Below are 22,180 nucleotides of genomic sequence, written 5' to 3'. Positions count from 1 at the left end.
TTTAGAGTGATGAGATACTTATGATACTCCAAGTACTAGATACTCAAGATGTCCATAACCGGGGACACGGCTAACCATGATTAGTTTATACACTCTGCAGAGGTTTGCACACTTTTCCCCACAAGACCCGATCTCCTTCGTTAGATTTTCTCGCACTACATGGTGTTTGAGAAACGGATGATCGAGACACAGTCTTTCAGAACCATTAACCCCTTACTTCGGGCAGACCATACCAACCTACATCCCTCTACCTGCTGATCCACCTCTTCGGGAGCTTCATGTAACTTACTCAACTATGGTAGATCCCATAATAGCTTGTGGCTACACACGGAAGTTTCTAGCATGAAAATATCTCAGATCCCTTTGAGCCTGGGTGGCGGACCATAGGATTATCACACGGGTACTCCGGGATATCCTAGGACAACACTGGATTCCCCAGGTGCCCAACAAACAATCCACCCAGATGTGTATTCAAGTTGCCACCTTAAGTTGAACCATTAATTAACAATCTCACATCTGTCATGGATTTCACTCACCCAACCAGGTCTACGAGCATAGCATAGCAATAAAAGCAATACGTAGAACTAACTCCCAAGGGTTTGAATATAACAGGGTAATAGGTTCTACCTCATCAACTACTTCCCAACCCACATGTTAAATCACATCCTAATCATGCAATGTTTGAGGATTGGAACTAATGCATAAAAACTGGGTGATAAAGGGATATGATCAAAGTGTTACTTGCCTTGCTGATGATCCGCAAAACCTAGGGACTCGTAGTAGCATGCTTCGCACTCCGGGTGTTCTATCGCAAACAAACAATAGCATACATAAGCAATCAAGCAAAGAAACACGGGTAAATCTCATATAAGAAGACCTAACCAGAAAGTTGAACTTAAGAACTCCGGTTTGCGAAAAGAATCAAAACAAACGGAGCAATGAAACCCAAACTGCAAAAGAAACAAGATCCATTTACTAATCTGGACTAAGGTCAAATTTTACAGTAGCAAAAGCTTGTTCCAGTTGGTTAAATGGAAAGAGGGTTTTGAGACGAAGAACTAGGTGCTTGAATCGCCTGATTCCGATAAACAAGCGAAAAGATAAACTAAAAGGAGAATCGGATCAGAAATCGCCATTGAAATAATCATGGAAAATCCGAGAAAAAGAAATCTGACGAACAGGCTAACGAACGAACGTTCGTTGTCTGCGGCTAACGAGTGAACACCGTTCGTTAAAACGAACGTATGGACGAATGTCCGCAAAGTAACTAAACCGAGAAAAACCGGCGAACCGATTTAAGAAAACGAACTAGGGTTTCTAAAAAAACCGGATATGTTTTCTAGAGAAAACCGGCGGCGGCGGCGTATACCTCCGGCTCCGGCGGCTTCCGCGGCGGGGCGTCGAGATGCGGCGGGGCAGCGAGGTGCGACGGCAACGGCGGGCGGCGGCGGCAGCTACGGGCGCCAGCAGCGGCGGCGGCATGCGGCAGTGAGGCGATGCGGCGGCGGCGGCTTGCGGGCGGTGGGGCGGAGGGCGGCGGCTTGGGGTCCAAGGGGCCCCGGGCTCCGGCTTATAAGGGGAGGGGCGGCAGCGGCTTGGAGGGGGGGGCAAGGCGGCGCGGTGTGGAGTCCCGGTCGGACTCGGCTTGCGCTGGCCGGACTCGGCGCAGGAGGCGGTGGCTGGCAGGCGGGCCGGCGGCCTGGCTCGGCTGGGCCTCGGCCCAGCCGTGCGCTGCGTTTTTTTATATAAATAATTTCACCGAAACCAAATAAATCCTAGAAAATAAAATAAAAATCTAAAAATGCCAAAACAATTTTTCACCGTCTAAATAAAATATTTAGAACAAGATGAACATTTTCTTGGCCCTAAAATGCAACTTTGAAAAACGTGCAATTTTTCTAATTCAAATAAAATAGCAATAAACTCCGGATAAAATCACATATTTTATTTTATATTTTTCCACCCATATTTCATTTATTTTGGAGAAGCCATATTATGTCCTCTCATATATTTTAATATGGAATATTTTCGGAGGGAAAAATAATTAAAACCAATAATCCTCGTTTCAATATTTGATAAAACTCAAATATGAAAACAGGGAAATCCCCAACTCTCTCCGAGGGTCCTTGAGTTTCTTAGGATTTCGAGGATCGCGTAACGAAATGCCATAAAATATGATATGCAATGATGACCTATGTATAACATTCCAAATTGAAAATTTGGGATGTTACAAACCTACCCCCCTTAAGATGAATCTTGCCCTCGAGATTCGGGTTGGCTAGAAAATAGGTGTGGGTGGTCTTTACGAAGATCATCCTCTCGTTCCCAAGTGGCTTCATCCTCGGTATGGTGTCTCCACTGAACTTTGCAAAACTTGATAACCTTGATGCGGGTGACTCGGCTGGCAAATTCGAGAATCCTGACTGGCTTCTCCTCATAGGTCAAATCACTGTCCAACTGAATCGCCTCCAAGGGTACTGTATCTCTTAATGGTATATCGGCCATCTCAGTATGACACTTCTTCAGCTGTGAAACATGAAATACATCATGAACTCCTGACAGTCCTTCAGGTAACTCCAACTTGTAGGCAACTTCTCCCGTACGTTCCAAAATTCGATACGGTCCTACAAATCTCGGGGCTAACTTTCCCTTAACTCCAAAACGTTTCACTCCTCGCATGGGTGACACTCGCAGATATGCTATATCTCCAATTTCATAGGTTATTTCCTTGCGTTTCGAATCTGCATAACTCTTCTGCCTGGACTAAGCTATCTTCAGTCTATCTCGAATCTGTTGGGGAACGTAGCATAAATTCAAAATTTTGCTATGTGTCACCAAGATCTATCTATGGAGTCATCTAGCAACGAGGGAGGAGTGGATCTACATACCCTTGTAGATCGCGCGCAGAAGCGTTCAAGAGAACGGGTTGACGGAGTCGTACTCGTCGTGATCCAAATCACCGATGATCCTAGCGCCGAATGGACGGCACCTCCGTGTTCAACACACGTACGGAGCAGCGACGTCTCCTCCTTCTTGATCCAGCAAGGGGGGAGGAGAGGTTGATGAAGATGGCTCCAGCAGCAGCACGACGGCGTGGTGGTGGTGGAGCTGCAGTACTCTGGCAGGGCTTCGCCAAGCTCTATGGAGGAGGAGGATGTGTTGGAGAGGAAGAGGGAGGCACCAAAGGTGTAGGTTGAGAGGCCCTCCTTCCCCCACTATATATAGGGAGCCTAGGGGGGCGCCAGCCCTAGGAGATCCAATCTCCTAGGGGGGCGGCGGCCAAGGGAGGAATCCCTCCTCCCCAAGGCACCTAGGAGGTGCCTTCCCCCTTTGGGACTCTTCCCTTCCTTATCTTTTGGCGCATGGGCCTTTTGGGGCTGGTGCCCTTGGCCCATATAGGCCAAGGCGCACCCCCTACAGCCCATGTGGGCCCCCAGGGCAGGTGGCCCCACCCGGTGGACCCCCGGGACCCTTCCGGTGGTCCCGGTACAATACCGATGACCCCGAAACTTGTCCCGATGGCCGAAATAGCACTTCCTATATATAATTCTTTACCTCCGGACCATTCCGGAACTCCTCGTGACGTCCAGGATCTCATCCGGGACTCCGAACAACATTCGGGTTACTGCATATACATATCCCTACAACCCTAGCGTCACCGAACCTTAAGTGTGTAGACCCTACGGGTTCGGGAGACATGTAGACATGACCGAGATCGCTCTCCGATCAATAACCAACAGCGGGATCTTGATACCCATGTTGGCTCCCACATGCTCCTCGATGATCTCATCGGATGAACCACGATGTCAAGGACTTAATCAATCCCGTATACAATTCCCTTTGTCTAGCGGTACGATACTTGCCCGAGATTCGATCGTCGGTATCCCAATACCATGTTCAATCTCGTTACCGGCAAGTCTCCTTACTCGTTCCGTAACACATCATCCCATGATCAACTCCTTGGTCACATTGTCCACATTATGATGATGTCCTACCGAGTGGGCCTAGAGATACCTCTCCGTTTACACGGAGTGACAAATCCCAGTCTCGACTCGTGCCAACCCAACAGACATTTTCGGAGATACCTGTAGTGTACCTTTATAGCCACCCAGTTATGTTGTGACGTTTGGCACACCCAAAGCACTCCTACGGTATCTGGGAGTTGCACAATCTCATGGTCTAAGGAAATGATACTTGACATTAGAAATGCTTTAGCATACGAACTACATGATCTTGTGCTAGGCTTAGGATTGGGTCTTTGTCCATCACATCATTCTCCTAATGATGTGATCCCGTTATCAATGACATCCAATGTCCATGGTCAGGAAACCGTAACCATCTATTGATCAACGAGCTAGTCAACTAGAGGCTTACTAGGGACATGGTGTTGTCTATGTATCCACACATGTATCTGAGTTTCCTATCAATACAATTCTAGCATGGATAATAAACGATTATCATGAACAAGGAAATATAATAATAACTAATTTATTATTGCCTCTAGGGAATATTTCCAACAGGATCAACTTAACTTTCTCTTCAGACTCTTTGATCAAATCTGGTCCAAACAACTGTCGGTCTCCAACTTCATCCCACATCAACGGTTTTCTGCACCTTCGTCCATACAGGGTTTTGAATGGTGCCAGCTTCAAACTGGCTTGGTAGCTATTGTTGTATGAGAACTCCGCGTAGGGAAAGTTGTCATCCCAACTAGATCCATAATCTAGCGCACAAGCCCTCAACATATCCTCCAGAATCTGGTTGACTTTCTCGGTTTGTCCATCTGTCTGTGGGTGGAATGCTGTACTGAACTCCAACCCTGTCCCCAAAGTTTGGTGCAGCTGATGCCAAAACTTTGAAGTAAACTGTGTTCCTCTATCTGATACGATTGTCCACGGAACTCCATGCAGACATACGATCCCGGTCATATATATCTTGGCCAACTTTGCACTTGTATAGGTAGTTTTCACCGGGATAAAGTGAGCTACTTTGGTCAAGCGGTCAACTACTACCCATATAGAATCATATACTGATTTGGTTCTAGGTAATCCGGTGATAAAATCCATGCTAAGTTTATCCCACTTCCATTTGGGTATCAGCATAGGCTGTAACAATCCTGCTGGCTTTTGGTGCTCAGCCTTGACTCTCTGACATACATCACATACGGCTACATACTCGGCAATATCCTTCTTCATACCAGTCCACCAGAAATGTTCTTTAAAATCCAAATACATATTGGTGTTTCCGGGGTGTATCGAGTATGGTGAGTCATGAGCCTCCTAAATTATTAACTTCCTGATCTCTGTGTTATTGGGCACATAAACACGGTCTTCAAACCATAAGGTGTCGTGCTCATCCTCACGAAAACCTTTGGCCTTTCCTTCGCTCATTCTCTCTTTTATCTCAACAATCTCTTTGTCATCCTTCTGAGCTTCTCGAATCTTTCCTAACAATGTAGACTGCACTTCCATTGTTGCAACAAAACCTCTAGGAACAATCTCCAATCGAAGTTCCCTGAGATCTTCTGCTAACTCCTTCGGCAATCCCGTGCTCACTAGGGTATTAGCATAACTCTTTCGGCTCAAGGCATCTGCTACGACATTGGCCTTGCCTGGATGATAGTGAAGCTTCATGTCATAATCCTTTATAAGCTCCAACCATCTCCTCTGCCTAAGGTTCAAGTCCTTTTGTGTGAAAATGTACTTCAAACTCTTATGATCCATGTACACATCACAACGGTTTCCAATAATGTAATGTCTCCAGGTCTTCCACGCATGCACTACGGCTGCTAACTCCAAATCATGCGTGGCATAATTCACTTCGTGCGGTTTTAGTTGTCGTGAGGCATATGAAACAACTCTTTCGTCCTGCGTAAGCACACTTCCAAGTCCTAGGTGAGAGGCATCGCAATACACTTGAAACTCCTTGCGTATATCCGGCAGAATCAGCACTAGGGCTGTAGTCAAACATTTCTTTAACTCTTGAAAACTCGCTTCACATTCTTCTGTCCATTTAAACTTGGTATCGTTTTTCAATAACTCCGTCATTGGCTTCACAATCTTGGAAAAATTCTCAATGAATCTCCGATAGTATCCCGCGAGTCCAAGAAAACTGCGGATCTTGCTAACTGAAGTGGGTGCCAACCATTCAATGACTGACTGAACCTTGGTAGGATCTACTGCTACACCTTCTCCTGATATAACATGTCCAAGGAATCCAACTTCCTTCAGCCAAAACTCGCATTTGCTGAACTTGGCATACAACTGATGTTCCCCGAGTTTCTCGAGAACTAAACGCAAATGCTCTTCGTGCTCCTCCTCGTTCTTTGACTATTCCATTATATCATCAATGAACACCACAACAAACTTATCAAAATATTCCATGAACACTTTGTTCATCATGCTCATGAAGTAGGCAGGGGGGTTTGTCAGTCCAAACAACATGACCGTATATTCATACAACCCGTACCGTGTGGTGAATGTTGTCTTTGGTATGTCCTTCTCTCGTATCTTCAGCTGGTGATATCCAGATCGCAGATCGATCTTTGAAAACACCTTGGCTCCTTGTAGCTGGTCAAACAAATCATTGATCATCGGCGGTGGGTATTTGTTCTTGATTTTCACCTCATTTAACGCATGATAATCAACAACCGTTCTTAGAGACTTATCCTTCTTCTCGACCAAAAGCACTGGGGATCCCCATGGTGATGAGCTCCGTTGAATGTAACCTTTCTCCAATAACTCCTTGATCTATTTCTTAATTTCCTCCAGATCATTTGCGGGCATCCGATATGGTCACTTCGATATAGGCCCGGTGCCTGGCAATAGCTCTATCAAAAACTCGATGTCTCGATCTGGTGGCATGCCTGGTAACTCTCTGGAAAAACATCCGGGTAATCCTTCACTACATGCACTTCCTCCTGAACAACTCCCGTGAGGGTATTTAATTGGCTACTCCTTGGTGCATGGCTAGATACATACTTGATCCTTTTTCCCTCAGGGGTGGTGAGACAAATTGACTTACTAACACAGTTAATGCTTCCTCCATACTTTGACATCCAGTCCATGCCTAATATCACATCCAATCCTTGTGACTCCAAGATGATTAGATCGGACGGAAAAACATGGCTACCAATGGTTAAAGGTATCTGGTCGCACCATCGACTAGCCATATACTCTGCTCCAGGTGAACTCACTAACAGATGGGTCCTAAGGGTTTGGGTTGGTAGTTTAAACTTGTCCACGAATTCCCTTGATAGGTATGAATGTGATGCACCAGTATCAAGAAGAACAAGGGCGGTAAAAGACTTAACCAAAAACTTACCAATAACTGCGTCTGGCTGCTCTTCAGCCTCCTCCACGTTGACGTGATTCACTTGTCCTTTGTTGAATGGATTGGGCTTCTTTCCAGCACTCCCATTGCCATTTCCATTCTTCACTTCAGGGTACTCCGTGGCATAGTGTCCAGTCTTCCCACACTTGAAACAAGTAACGTGGCTTAGGTCTCTCTTCGCGGGTGTGGCTGGATTGGAATGGTTCTGATTATTGCTTGCTCCATTCCCATTCCCATTCCTTGGTCCAGTATGATTATGGTTACTTCCTCCATCATGGGTGTGGCCTCCATGGTTATGAACAAGTCCTCCCGAGTTCGGGGTGAGGCGAGGCTTCTGCTGAGCTCCTGAATTATACCTTCCTTGTCCATACTTCCTCTTACGGCTCTCAATTTGCTGCTGCTTCCCTTCAATCATAAGAGCCTTATCTACCAACTCCTGGTAGTTGTTGAATGTTGCCACCATCAACTACATGCTCATATCATCATTCATCCCTTCCATAAACTTCTCTTGCTTTGCGGCATCTGTGGCCACATCATCAGAGGCATAGTGAGATAACTTTCTAAACTCATCCGTGTACTGAGCCACAGTACGGTTCCCCTGGTGTAAGTTGCGAAACTCGCGCTTCTTCATACGCATAGCTCCACTTGAGACATGGGCTGTACGGAAAGCTTGCTGAAACTGATCCCATGTAACAGTGGCTATAGGGTAGGTGACAGTGTAATTCTCCCACCATGAGGCTGCTGGTCCATCCATCTGATGTGCGACAAAACGCACCTTCTCAACATCAGTACATCCTGCAGTTGTTAACTCCCATCCAATCCCACGGAGCCAATCATCTGCTACTACGGGCTCGGTGCTACTGGAAAACACCGGCGGCTGCAACCTCAGAAAGCGGGCTAAGTTATCAACTAGTGGGGGTGGCGGTGGATTGTTGTTGTTGTTGCCTTGGTTCTGAACTAACAACTGCATCAGGGTTTTCTGCTGTTGGCTCAACTGAGTGAGCTCCAGTGGGAAAGTAAATCTGGGGTCACGTCTCGGAGGCATCTGATGGGTTTAGAGGGGAGAGATTAGAATAGAATGAGGTCTAATGAGAAAACACTACCCATATGCACATGAGACAAAAACAATCATTCACTCAATCAATCAAGCAAGGGCATACAATCGATCTAACTATCGTTACAAAAGTGCTCGGACTATACTATTTACATGATGGAATACTACTACTGATGTGGTGGTCTACTAAAAATATTCTTCGGTTGAAGACTCCATGATGTCTGCTCCAACTTCGTCTTCATAGTCATCATCGCTATTGTCGGGGTCCGAGTCGGTGTCGTCGATGATAATGTAGTCCTCCAGGAGAATCTCCTTGGGTTCTTCGTCTTCTCCTCCTGGTGCGGGGTCTCCCATGAATACTCCTAGCTTCCTTTCCAGATCGTCATTCTTCTCCACTAGTACGACGATTTCCTCCTCATAATCTTCGCGTGTAGCCTTAAGTTCTTCCTCCAGTTCCGTGATCCTAGTCATCGCCTTCTTCAGATCTATCATTCCTGTGCACATCTGGTTCTCCTAGCGATGAATATGCTGGTTTAACTCCCGAATGAAAGCTGCAATTGATCTATCCTTCCTGGTACTGATCATCTCCCATTGCTCGTCTCGGCGCTCACAAATCTGATAGATAGTATCCTTAAGCTCCTTATGATAAACTTCTCCAATGCGTCACATGGTGATGTGAGCTGCCATACTCTTTCCAAGACTCCAGGTTGGTGCATCAAAGGAAAACTCTGTGGGCTTAGTGACTGGCATGAATGTCCTTCCTGGAACTTGAACTTGAATCATCCATCGCTCCTCTTCTGGTAAAGTGGCGTTGTAAGTCCCGGTGAAGCTTGGTATTCCAATGTTTAGGTACCTAGTGACTTCCTTCAGGTGTCGTCCAAAAGGTGCTTCTTCATCCAGTTGTGCAAACTTGTTCCTTGCGTCCGCCATCCTAAAGAGTAGAAAATGGAGAGGAGTCAGAAATGAGAAGAGAATAGTGATCTAGGGCTTTAGCTTAGTGGTCGTGTCCTACACTCAGCGTGTGCTCTGATACCATCTTGTAGCGACCCGACCTCAAACAGTCAAGTCTCTGCGCTTCAGTGTCATCCCTGGATCGGTAATGCTGATACACGCAGTACTCGAGGATTTATAACAAAGTAGCAATCACACACTTATTACATCGAATGTCTCAAAAGAGAACTTATTACAATAAATATGGCTTAAGGCCATCTAATACGATAACAACGGGAGGCTTGGAAGATAAAGTGAGTCCATCAACTCCAACGGCATAGATGAGCTGCACAACAACGACCTAACGAAGCTTACTCCTCGTCTGAAAAGTCTACAACATAATATGTTGCAGCCCGAGAAAACGGGTCAGCACATGGAATATGCTAGCAAAGCAACACAGTAGAGCAAGAACAGAATAATGCTATCACTACATGCATATTTGGCTAGTGGAAAGCTCTATGGTTATAGTTTTTGCGAAAAGCCAATTTTTCCCTACAACAAAGGAATAGATTTTATTTAACTATCATGGTAGTTGAAACATCATTAGAAGGTTCCTCCAACTCAATCCTAATTAAAATAATTAACAACCCAACAATATTAGTTTAGAGTGATGAGATACTTATGATACTCCAAGTACTAGATACTCAAGATGTCCATAACCGGGGACATGGCTAACCATGATTAGTTTATACACTCTGCAGAGGTTTGCGCACTTTTCCCCACAAGACCCGATCTCCTCCGTTAGATTTTCTCGCACTACATGGTGTTTGAGAAACGGGTGACCGAGACACAGTCTTTCAAAAGCATTAACCCCTTACTCTGGGCAGACCATACCAACCTACATCCCTCTACCTGCTGATCGACCTCTTCGGGAGCTTCACGCAACTTACTCAACTATGCTAGAGCCCATAATAGCTTGTGGCTACACATGGAAGTTTCTAGCATGAAAATATCTCAGATCCCTTTGAGCCTGGGTGGCGGACCATAGGATTATCACACGAGTACTCCGGGATATCCTAGGGCAACACTGGATTCCCCAGGTGCCCAACAGACAATCCACCCAGATGTGTATTCAAGTTGCCACCTTAAGTTGAACTATTAATTAAAAATCTCACATTTGTCATGGATTTCATTCACCCAACCACGTCTACGAGCATAGCATAGCATAGCAATAAAAGCAATACATAGAGGTAACTCCCAAGGGTTTGAATATAACAGGGCAATAGGTTCTACCTCATCAACTACTTCCCAACCCACATGTTAAATCATATCCTAATCATGGAATGTTTGAGGATTGGAACTAATGCATAAAAACTGGGTGATAAAGGGATATGATCAAAGTGTTACTTGCCTTGCTGATGATCAGCAAAACCTAGGGACTCGTAGTAGCACACTTCGCATTTCGGGTGTTCTATCGCAAACAAACAATAGCATACATAAGCAATCAAGCAAAGAAACACGGGTAAATATCAAATAAGAACATCTAACCAGAAAGTTCAACTTAAGAACTCCGGTTTGCGAAAAGAATCAAAACAAACAGAGCAACGAAACCCAAACTGCGAAAAACAAGATCCGTTTACTAATCTAGACTAAGGTCAAATTTTACAGTAGCAAAAGCTTGTTCCAGTTGGTTAAACGGAAAGAGGATTTTGAGACGAAGATCTAGGCGCTTGAATCGCCTAATTCCGATAAAAGAGCAAAATGATAAACTAAAACGAGAATCGGATCAGAAATCGCGATTGAAATAATCACGGAAAATTCGAGAAAAAGAAATCTGACGAACAGGCTAACGAACGAACGTTCGTTGTCTACGGCTAACGAGTGAACACCATTCATTAAAACGAACGTACGGACGAACGTCTGCAAAGTAACTAAACCGAGAAAAATCGGTGAACCGGTTTAAAAAATGAATTAGGGTTTCTAAAAAAATGGATTGGTTTTCTAGAGAAAACCGGCGGTGGTGGCGTATACCTCCGGCTCCGGCGGTTTCCGCGGCGGGGCGACGAGGTATGGCGGCGGCGGCGGCGTGCGGTAGCGAGGCGATGCGGCGGCGGCGGCTTGCGGGCAGTGGGGCAGAGGGCGGCGGCTTGCGGTCCAAGGGGCCCCGGGCTCCAGCTTATAAGGGGAGGGGCGGCGACGGCTTGGAGGGGGGGCAAGGCGGCACGGGGTGGAGTCCCGGCCGGACTCGGCTTGCGCCGGCCGTGTCCTGGCCGGACTCGGCGCGGGAGGCGGCGGCTGGCAGGCGGGTCGGCGGCCTAGCTCGGCTGGGCCTCGGCCCAGCCGGGCGCTGCATTTTTTTATAAATAATTTCGCTGAAACCAAATAAATCCTGGAAAATAAAATAAAAATCTAAAAATGCCAAAGCAAATTTTCACCGTCTAAATAAAAAATTTAGAACAAGATGAACATTTTCTTGGCCCTAAAATGCAACTTTGAAAAAAGTGCAATTTTTCTAATTCAAATAAAATAGCAATAAACTCCGGATAAAATCAAATATTTTATTTTAATATTTTTCCACCCATATTTCATTTATTTTGGAGAAGTCATATTATCTCCTCTCATATATTTTAATATGGAATATGTTTGGAGGGAAAAATAATTAAAACCAGAAATCCTCGTTTCAATATTTGATAAAACTCAAATATGAAAACATGGAAATCCCCAACTCTCTCCGAGGGTCCTTGAGTTTCTTAGGATTTCGAGGATCGCGGAATGAAATGCAATAAAATACGATATGCAATGATGACCTATGTATAACATTCCAAATTGAAAATTTGGGATGTTATAGTTTTACATTGTGCTGCTATACTCTTAGACTTGCATGTGTAGGTTGTTTACTTGACTAGTGCTAAGTTGCTAAAATCTGTCAAGACTTAAAATTGGGAAAAGGCTAGATTTTTATTTTGTCAAGTAGTCTAATCCCCCCTCTAGACATACTTTTGATCCTACAAGTGGTATCAGAGCTTTGGTCTCCATTGCCTTGATTTCCATTGCTTTTGGTGATCATAGCCTTGGTTTCACAACCTAGGAGAGTATGGCGTCTAGCGAGGGAAATTACCACCGTAGAGGTCCTTACTTTGATGGTACTAATTTTGCTACTTGGAAGCATAAGATGAAAATGCATATTGTTGGACATAACCCCGCCGTTTGGGCTATTGTGTGTATTGGCTTGCAAGGTGAATTCTTTGACGGGAGAGAACTGAACCGTGAAGCTAGCGCGGAAGAGTTGTAGATGCTGCAATACAATGCTCAAGCTTGTGATATTCTCTTCAACAGATTGTGCCCCGAAGAATTCAACAAAATCAGTCGTCTTGAGAATGCAAAGGAAATTTGGGATACTTTGATTGATATGCACGAAGGTACCAACTCCGTCAAGGAATCCAAATTGGATGTGCTTCAAAGTCAACTTGACAAGTTCAAAATGAAGGATGATGAAGGTGTCGCTGAAATGTACTCTAGGCTTGCTCTCATCACAAATAAGATTGCCGGCTTAGGAAGCAAAGAGATGACTGATAGATTCATCATCAGGAAGATCATAAGAGCCTTGGATGGAAAATATGATACCGTGTGCACATTGATCCAAATGATGCACAATTACAAAGATGTCAAGACAACGGAAGTCATTGGAAAAATTGTTGCTCATGAGATATCACTCAAGGATAAGGAAGGGCTTCACAACAAGTAAAGTGGTGCTTAGAAAGCCTCATGTGATGCTCCCACATCATCAAGTGAGAAACAAGCCTTGAATGAAGAATTGAGCCTAATGGTGAAGAACTTCAACAAGCTCTATAAGAGTAGAAGCAAGGAGAGAAGTTCCAAGTCAAGGTCCTACAATGAAAAAAGATCTTCGAGTCGTGAAGGTAATTGCTAAAATTGTGGAAGACCCGGACACTAATCCAATGAGTGTACGGCTCCCTACAAAAGAAGAGAAGATTCTCCCAAAAGAAGAAGTAGAAGAGAAGAATCACCACCAAGAGAGAGAAGGAGTAGAAATGACCATTATGAACGAAGAACATCACGGGGAAGAAAGGATTTAGAAAGGAAGGACAAATCATCAAGGAGCTACACAACACGAAGACATTAAGCTCATGTTGGTGAATGGGTGTCCGGATCCGACTCCGACAATCACTCCGAGAGAAGTTATCACTCCGACTCCGAATATACTCAAGATGAAGGTGTTGCCGGTCTAGCACTTGTGTCAACCAACTCATACGACATATTTGAGTCACCAAATGAAGGAATTGGAAGATGCTTCATGGCTAAAGGCCCAAAGGTATCACACCCCGAGTATGTTGATTTCAATAGTGATGAAGATGATTTGCTAGGTGATGATGATTTACTTGTTGACAATTCTAGTGATGAAAACTATGATGAACTTTCTATTAATCATGCTAATCAAGATAAAACGAATGACGATGATAAGAAGGAGATTGAGCTGCTAACTAAAGAACTAAACACTCTTAAGTTAGCTCATGAAACTATCTTGGAAAATCATCGAGATTTTTTAAAGACTCATGAAAAGTTACGCTTTGAAAAGCTCAACCTTGAGCAAGAGCATGGGTTCTTAAAAGTGATCAATGATGACCTTCGCAAGAAAAGTTCTTCCTACATTGCCAAGCGTTTACTCTTATCTACTTACATGCCACAAGTTAAATCTAGCAACAAGATTAAGAAAGATTCTTCTTCTAGTAGTAGAAACAATCATGCTAAATTCAATGTTGTTGCTTCTAGTAGTTCTCTTGATTCCACTAATGATTCTCTTAGCTAAGTTACACTTGAGCAAGAAAATAGCTTATTGAAGGGAATTATAGAGAAAGGTGTTTACAAGAGCCTTGTCGGAAGTAAGCAATTTGAGGAAATTGTACGCAAGCAAGGAAGACACCGGAAGAATCAAGGAATTGGTTTTGAACGAAGGTTCCATTCCAATGGAGTTGAGTGGGAAGAAGATCGATACCCCAAGATAAAGTTTGTTCCTCAACAAGAGAAGTATGATCCTACTTCTTTCCAAGGAACACAAGCTCAAGATGATCTTCCACCACAAGACCACAAGCAAAAAAGGCAAGGACAAGCTTCAAGAGGAGATTGATGCATTTGAAGAAGTTCCCAAGGCCTTGGTCAAGTGGGTTCCCAAGACTACATCAAGTTCCACTTCATCAAGTATGACTACAACTCCAAGGATTCCCATCAAGATGGTGTGGATCCCGAAGAAAAAGAACTAGAGAGTTCTTGAGGGTGACTCCGCCAACATACTTCACTCATATCTTTTGGCAAGGACACGTGCAAACAACTTCCATATCTTGCAGTAGTTCAAGGAGTCACAAACCCTCTTGTTAGTAAGACAAGGGACAAGGTAACCTAATGCTTTCATGGACATCATCTTATGTGAACATCACTCTATGTCTATGGATATTCTTGTTTGTTCCTTGTGGGACTAACCCGTGTAGGTACTGAAAGTGCAATTCACTCCAATGGATTGCTCCAAATGATCTACATAAACATTGAGCATCTACATCTTCAATGCCTACATGAAGTCATCATCGACAAAACCCAAGGTTAGTTCATCCCTCTTAGGGGGGATATCACATCTAGGGGGAGCTTTACTCTAATCAATTGAGAAAAAGCAACTCTAATGGTGTGAACAAAACAATGCTTTATGTAAAAGTGGCAACCCCACTTGTTCTTAAACAATGAGTATGACCTACGATCAAATGTTCTCATTTGACTCCTCAGTCAATATACTCATATATAGATGACCTAGTCATCGCCAATTGCTTGATAGATGCTAGAGTGTTGGTGCATGCTTTGCCACATATTTCATTTGCCATTTTATTGTGTGAGCATGTTGGTTGCATATTTTACTCATTCAAGGACATCCACTTGTTGTTTTGATTGTTTGGCAGTTTTCTCTTTTGCCAAGTGGATGGACAAGAATGCCTAAGAACCCCCTCTAGCTACCTATGCTTTTCTCCTCTCAAACTCTATTAATGCTACATCACAAAGTTTGATCAAGTCAGATTCGAACCACTCTGTGTGAGGAGAACTCGGAGTCCCCGATTCGTCATAGACTTAAACTTCCAAACCTCTTTGTGCATTTTGGTATGACCGAGTCATCCACTTCGGTCACACCGGGTTAACTAAGTTGATCTAGGTTTTCCATCTTGGTGCAACCGATTTGAACTTTTTGGTCACACCGAGTTGCAGTAACCGCTCGCGATTCTGCATCTCGGTGCCACTGAGTTATTCCACTCGGTCACACCGATAGGGTCGAGATATATATACCCATGGGTGAGATTTTGGAAATTTCTTCAAACTCCTCAGCCCGCGTGTGTGTCCTGCTCTGCCTCCTCAGGTCTCTGGATCGTCTCGTCACTGCCAGCGACCTCCCGCCGCTGGTTTCCAATGCCGTCAACGGAAATTTGCTCCGCCGTTGGCGCTGTAGCGAACCTCCGGAGAACTAGGGTATGTGTTCGACTCTACGTGCTAATTCATTAACTCCTATTCATAGCACATTACTTTGCCATGATCATGACCACATATGAAGACAATCCATCCACTGAAAACTCCCTTTAGGTTAGATTGGATTTCAAAATTTAGGGTTAGGTCTCCGCCGGACTCATCTCGGACCGACCGAATTGTAGAAATCGATCTCACCGATTTGGCTTAGGCCATAGCACATGCATTTTTGGTCTGACCGAAAATTGCAAATCGGTGTGACCGAGTTCGATTCTCTATGAAACCCTAGCAGTCTCGGTGCCACTAAACTGTGACCTGGTCTGACCGAGTTCACTAGTTCAGGTTCCAAAAGCTGCTTCGGTATCACCGAGTTCATCAGATCGGTAGCTCCGAAATGCTTCCTATGGAGAACTAAAACTAAGTTTTTAAGTCATCTGTTTCTCAAAAACTATGTACTTTGTGATGCTCATCCACTCTACCACATCTACATCTATTCACAAGGTTTGCTGTCAGTGATTGCCAAGATGTCTGACCAGAGTGGCAATCAGAACAAATTTGAGGAACATGTGTAATTGAGTGAGGGTTCAGATCCCTCAAGCACCTCAGATGATGGCAGTAGGAGCACACCTAGTAACTTGCCCAAGGCAGCCACTAGATCAAGGAAGAAGAAAACCTCAGACTTTGAGGATGAAGACTATGTGGCTGTTGAGGATGAGGCCACCTCAAAGAAGAAAATGCTGAAGAAGGAGTATGGCTCAGCTGCTACAACAAAGCCAGGGATGCACAAGAAGGCACATGCCAAGATAATGCCAACATCCAAGCATAGGAAAGAAGCCTTGGAAGAAACTATGGAGTTCACTCTTGAACCCAAAGAGGCTGGAGAAGGCAAGAAGAGAAAAGAGAGGGTTAAGAAGACCACTTGTAGAGTTCTAGGGAGATCATCCATGTTTAAGGATCCAGCAGAAGAAGAGGAAGAGGATGCTCCAGCACCCAAAGCTCAGAAGCTTACGGGAGATGCAATTAAGTGAGGGGCTACAACATCAAAGCCCAAGTCTGCTCCCAAAGCTCAAACTCACAAATCAAAGCCCAAGAGGAACACTACAAGTATTCCTGCTGAAGAGAAAAACAAGGCCCCAGTGCCTCAAGATGAAGAAGAGGATAATGAGTCTCTTGTTTTGAGGAAATTGAAACCCAAGATCCCAGACCACAATGATGCTCATCCAGTGGCTGAAGACATGCACATCAGAAAAGATCCTGGACTGAGATTGTGGAGACAGTCTGATCCCTATGCTGTTAGGAGAAGGACTGTAGTTGATTACATATTTCATACCAAAGAACAGCAAGACTTCTATGAGACAATTTTGCTCGACAAGAAGCCCATTGTTTGTGACATGAGATGGGTTGATTGGGAATATATCAAGGAGAATGAAGATCACTTCCCAGGAGTATATGACAGCTTCAAAGCATGTGGAGTAGATGAGTTTGTTGGACAGAAGTTCACAAAATTGAATGATGAGCTGATCATGTAGTTTTACTCCACTGCTCACATTTACCCAGATGGGAAGATCATATGGATGTCTGAAGGTACTAGGTACCATCCACTGTTGAAGAATGGACCAAGCTGATCAATGCCCCAGAGGAACATGAGGATGACTTGGATGTGTATGCCAAGAAGAAGAAAGACCACAACTCCATGGCAAACATGTACAAAGAGATCCCTGATAAAGCTTTGGAGACTCACAAGCTTGGATTAGTACATTACTTGTTGTCTGGTCTGCCTACCATCAACTGGATCCTAAGGCACACATTGCTACCCAGGTCTGGAGATCACAAGATGATCAGAGGACATTCCATCAACATGCTGCAAATCTTTGATGTCCCTTAGAAGTTTAAATTCATGAGCCTGGTTGTAGAGACAATCAAAAGGATAGCTACTGACCAAAAGAGGAGCTGTGGGTATGCTCCACATATTCAGGAGCTCATCAATTCTAAGAGGGGCACAGGAACATACTTGTTGGACAAGGAGCATCTACCCCTATATCCAGAATTTGAAGATAATGAGGTTGTCATGAATGAGAATGAACCATTATAATCTCAAGACACGAGAAGAGAGCCAATGCTAAGGCAGAGAAAGCTGCAAGGATGCCAAGTGAAGAAGAAGCATATCAGGTGTTCCTCAAGTCAAAACAAGATCAATTGGGCTATCTGATTCAAGCTACACTAAGGATTGAGAAGGGCTTGGCCACCCTGACTCAGAATCAGGAGAGCCAGGAGAGGATTGTTGAGACAAAATTCTATGACCTTGACCTCAAGGTAACTGAGATACACACTGTAGTTGAGCAGCTCTAGGAGGAAGCAGAAGAGAGGAAAGGGGAGACAACTACTGATGCTTTTCAGCGTGTGCCCCGAGGTTAGAGGTCTGCTGCAGTGCCAGTACCAGTTTCTAGAACTACTTTGTCAGCACGAGCAGCTATAGCCTCAGTACCACCTCCAGCAGCCACTTCACCAGCTCCAACTACATCGACAGATGCCTTTGTCCTTGGAGTTCTCTCTACACCACCTCCCGAAGACCGAGCCTGAGAGACGCATATCACTATGCATTTTCGAACTTTTTGATAACTTGTTGCCAAAGGGCAAGAAATATGTATAGATCATAGGCTTCGAGAGAGAGTGTGTTGCTTTTTATCTCTCTTGCTTTTGGTTGAACCTTTGTATGCACTTGGTTGATACACTACGTCTTTGTCTGTGTGAGATACTTGGTTGATCATGTGATTGATCATATGCTACCTTAATGCTTGCTTGGATGATATTATCTCTTATATTCCATATATGATCATTCACTTTGCTTGGTGATGAGTGCTTGTTTTTAATGTTCATAATTTTGAGCGCTCCACCAAGATGTATGTGACATGGAAGAGTGACCCATGATCCTAATCGATTGTGCATTTGCATTCAAAAGCAAATTTTAAATAATGCTCAAATTTAGGGGGGGCTCTTGCTTATCACATACTTCTCAAAGCGACGATGTATTTCAATCTTATAATCATTTGTCGAAGCTTTGATCTATATGTTGTCATCAATTACGAAAAAGGGGGAGATTGAAAGTGCAACTATCGCTGGGTGGTTTTGTAATTCCTAACAACATATAGCTCATTGAGCTAATACTATTTCAAGATAAATATTTCAGGAAAGCTCAATGATTGGCATGGCATGGATTAGAAAAGTGTACCCCTCAAAATGCTAAGGAAAAAATATTGGCTCAAGCTCTAAAGCTCAAGACTCTACATTTTACCTTTTAGTGATCCAAGATCACATTGAGTCCATAGGAAAAGCCAATACTATCAAAAGGGGATGAGGTGTTGCTTAATGGGTTACTTGCTCAAAATGCTTAGTGATATGCTCCAAAACCCTCAACCACTTTCTCATGTCCACATATGTCCAAAACCAAAAGTCAAAGACGGACCCACCGAAACTTTCTATCCGGCGCCACCGAGTTCAGTTGACATAGCCACTGCCACAAAACCCTAGTCTTTTCGGTCTCACTGATAGGGATCTCGGTCTAACCGAGATGGGATTGTAAACTCTTTTGTTTCCCTTCGTAACATTTCGGTCCAACCGAGATGAGCGAATCGGTCCCATCGAGTTTGCTTGACCAACTCTCTGATTAGCTTATTAACAAAATCGGTTCCGTCGAGTTTGTGTAATCGGTATCACCGAGATTACGTTATGCCCTAACCCTAATGAAATCTGTCTCACCGAGTTGACATGTCGGTCCCACCGAAAATCCTAATGTTCACATTTTGAACTAAATGGGTCCAACCGAGTTTCATTATTCGGTCCCGCCGAGTTTGGTGATTTGTGTGTAATGGTTAGATTTTGTGTGGAGGATATATATACCCCTCCACCCACTCTTCAATCATGGATAGAGGCATCAGAACATGCCTACACTTCGGTCATACATTTTCTGAGAGAGAACCACCTACTCATGTGTTGAGGTCAAGATATTCCATTCCAACCATATGAATCTTGATCTCTAGCCTTCTCCAAGTTGCTTTCCACTCAAATCATCTTTCCACCAAATCCAAATCAGTGAGAGAGAGAGAGAGAGTTGAGTGTTGGGGAGACTATCATTTGAAGCATAAGAGCAAGGAGTTCATCATCAATGCACCGTCTATTACCTTTTGGAGAGTGGTGTCTCCTAGATTGGTTAGGTGTGACTTGGGAGCCTCCGTCAAGATTGTGGAGTTGAACCAAGAAGTTTGTACGGGCAAGGAGATCGCCTACTTCGTGAAGATCTACCCTAGTGAGGTAAGTCCTTCGTGGGCGATGGCTATGCTGGGATAGACAAGGTTGCTTCTTCGTGGACCCTTCGCGGGTGGAGCCCTCCGTGGACTCACGCAACCGTTACCCTTTATGGGTTGAAGTCTCCATCAATGTGGATGTACGATAGCACCATGATACGTCTCCAACGTATCTATAATTTTTGATTGCTCCATGCTATATTATCTACCGTTTTGGATGTTTATGGGATTTATTATACACTTTTATATCATTTTTGGGACTAACCTATTAACCCAGAGCCCAGTGCCAGTTTCTGTTTTTACCTTGTTTTAGGGTTTCGAAGAAAAGGAAAATCAAATGGGGTCCAATTGACCTGAAACTTCACGGAACTCATTTTTTGGAAGGAAAGAAGCCCAGAAGACTTGAAGTGCACGTAAGGGAAGCTTCAAGGAGGCCACGAGGTAGGGGGGCGCCCACCCCCCTAGGGCACGCCCTCCACCCTCGTGGGCCCCTCGTGGCCCCCCTGACGTACTTCTTCCGCCTATATACCTCCATATACCCAAAAACTTCCAAAGAGCACAATAGATCGGGAGTTCCGCCACCAGAAGCCTCCGTAGCCACTGAAAGCCAATCTAGACCCGTTCCGGCACCCTGCCGGAGGGGGGAATCCTTCTCCGGTGGCCATCTTCATCATCCCGGTGCTCTCCATGACGAGGAGGGAGTAGTTCTCCCTCGGGGCTGACGGTATGTACCAGTAGCTATGTGTTTGATCTCTCTCTCTCTCTCTCTCGTGTTCTTGATTTGGCATGATCCTGATGTTTCGCGAGCTTTGCTATTATAGTTGGATCCTATGATGTTTCTTCCCCCCTCTACTCTCTTGTAATGGATTGAGTTTCCCCTTTGAAGTTATATTACCGGATTGAGTCTTTAAAGATTTGAGAACACTTGATGTATGTCTTGCCGTGGATATCTGTGGTGACAATGGGATATCACGTGATTCACTTGATGTATGTTTTGGTGATCAACTTGCGGGTTCCACCCATGAACCTATGCATAGGGGTTGCCACACAATTTCGTCGTGATTCTCCATTAGAAACATTGGGGCACTCTTTGAGGTTCTATGTGTTGGTTGAATAGATGAATCTGAGATTGTGTGATGCATATCGTATAATCATACCCAAGGATACTTGAGGTGACATTGGAGTATATAGGTGACATTAGGGTTTTGGTTGATTTGTGTCTTAAGGTGTTATTCTAGTACGAACTCTAGGGCTGTTTGTGAAACTTATAGGAATAGCCCAATGGATTGATTGGAAAGAATAACTTTGAGGTGGTTTCGTACCCTACCATAATCTCTTCGTTCGTTCTCCGCTATTAGTGACTTTGGAGTGACTCTTTGTTGCATGTTCAGGGATAGTTATATGATCCAATTTTGTTATTATTGTTGAGGGAACTTGCACTAGTGAAAGTATGAACCCTAGGCCTTGTTTCAACGCATTGCAATACCGTTTACGCTCATTTTTATCATTCGTTACCTTGCTGTTTTTATATTTTCAGATTACAAAAACCTTTATCTACTATCCATATACCATTTGTATCACCATCTCTTCGCCGAACTAGTGCACCTATACAATTTACCATTGTATTGGGTGTGTTGGGGACACAAGAGACTCTTTGTTATTTGGTTGCAGGGTTGCTTGAGAGAGACCATCTTCATCCTACACCTCCTACGGATTGATAAACCTTAGGTCATCCACTTGAGGGAAATTTGCTACTGTCCTACAAACCTCTGCACTTGGAGGCCCAACAACGTCTACAAGAAGAAGGTTGTGTAGTAGACATCAAGCTCTTTTCTAGCGCCGTTGTCGAGGAGGTGAGTGCTTGAAGGTATATCTTTAGATCTCGCAATCGAGTCTTTTAGTTTCTTGTTTTATCACTAGTTTAGTTTATAAAAGAAAACTATAAAAAATGGAATTGAGTTTGTCTCATATGCTTCACCTTTTTAATATCTTTCGTAAGTATGATGGAAAGGAAAATTGTGCTCAAGTGCTAGAAGAAGAAATCTATAAA

This window comes from Triticum dicoccoides, chromosome 6A, assembly GCF_002162155.2.
Source record: "Triticum dicoccoides isolate Atlit2015 ecotype Zavitan chromosome 6A, WEW_v2.0, whole genome shotgun sequence".
Lineage (NCBI taxonomy): Eukaryota > Viridiplantae > Streptophyta > Magnoliopsida > Poales > Poaceae > Triticum > Triticum dicoccoides.
The sequence above is the reverse complement of the archived record's forward strand: the minus strand, read 5'-3'. Positions refer to the sequence as shown.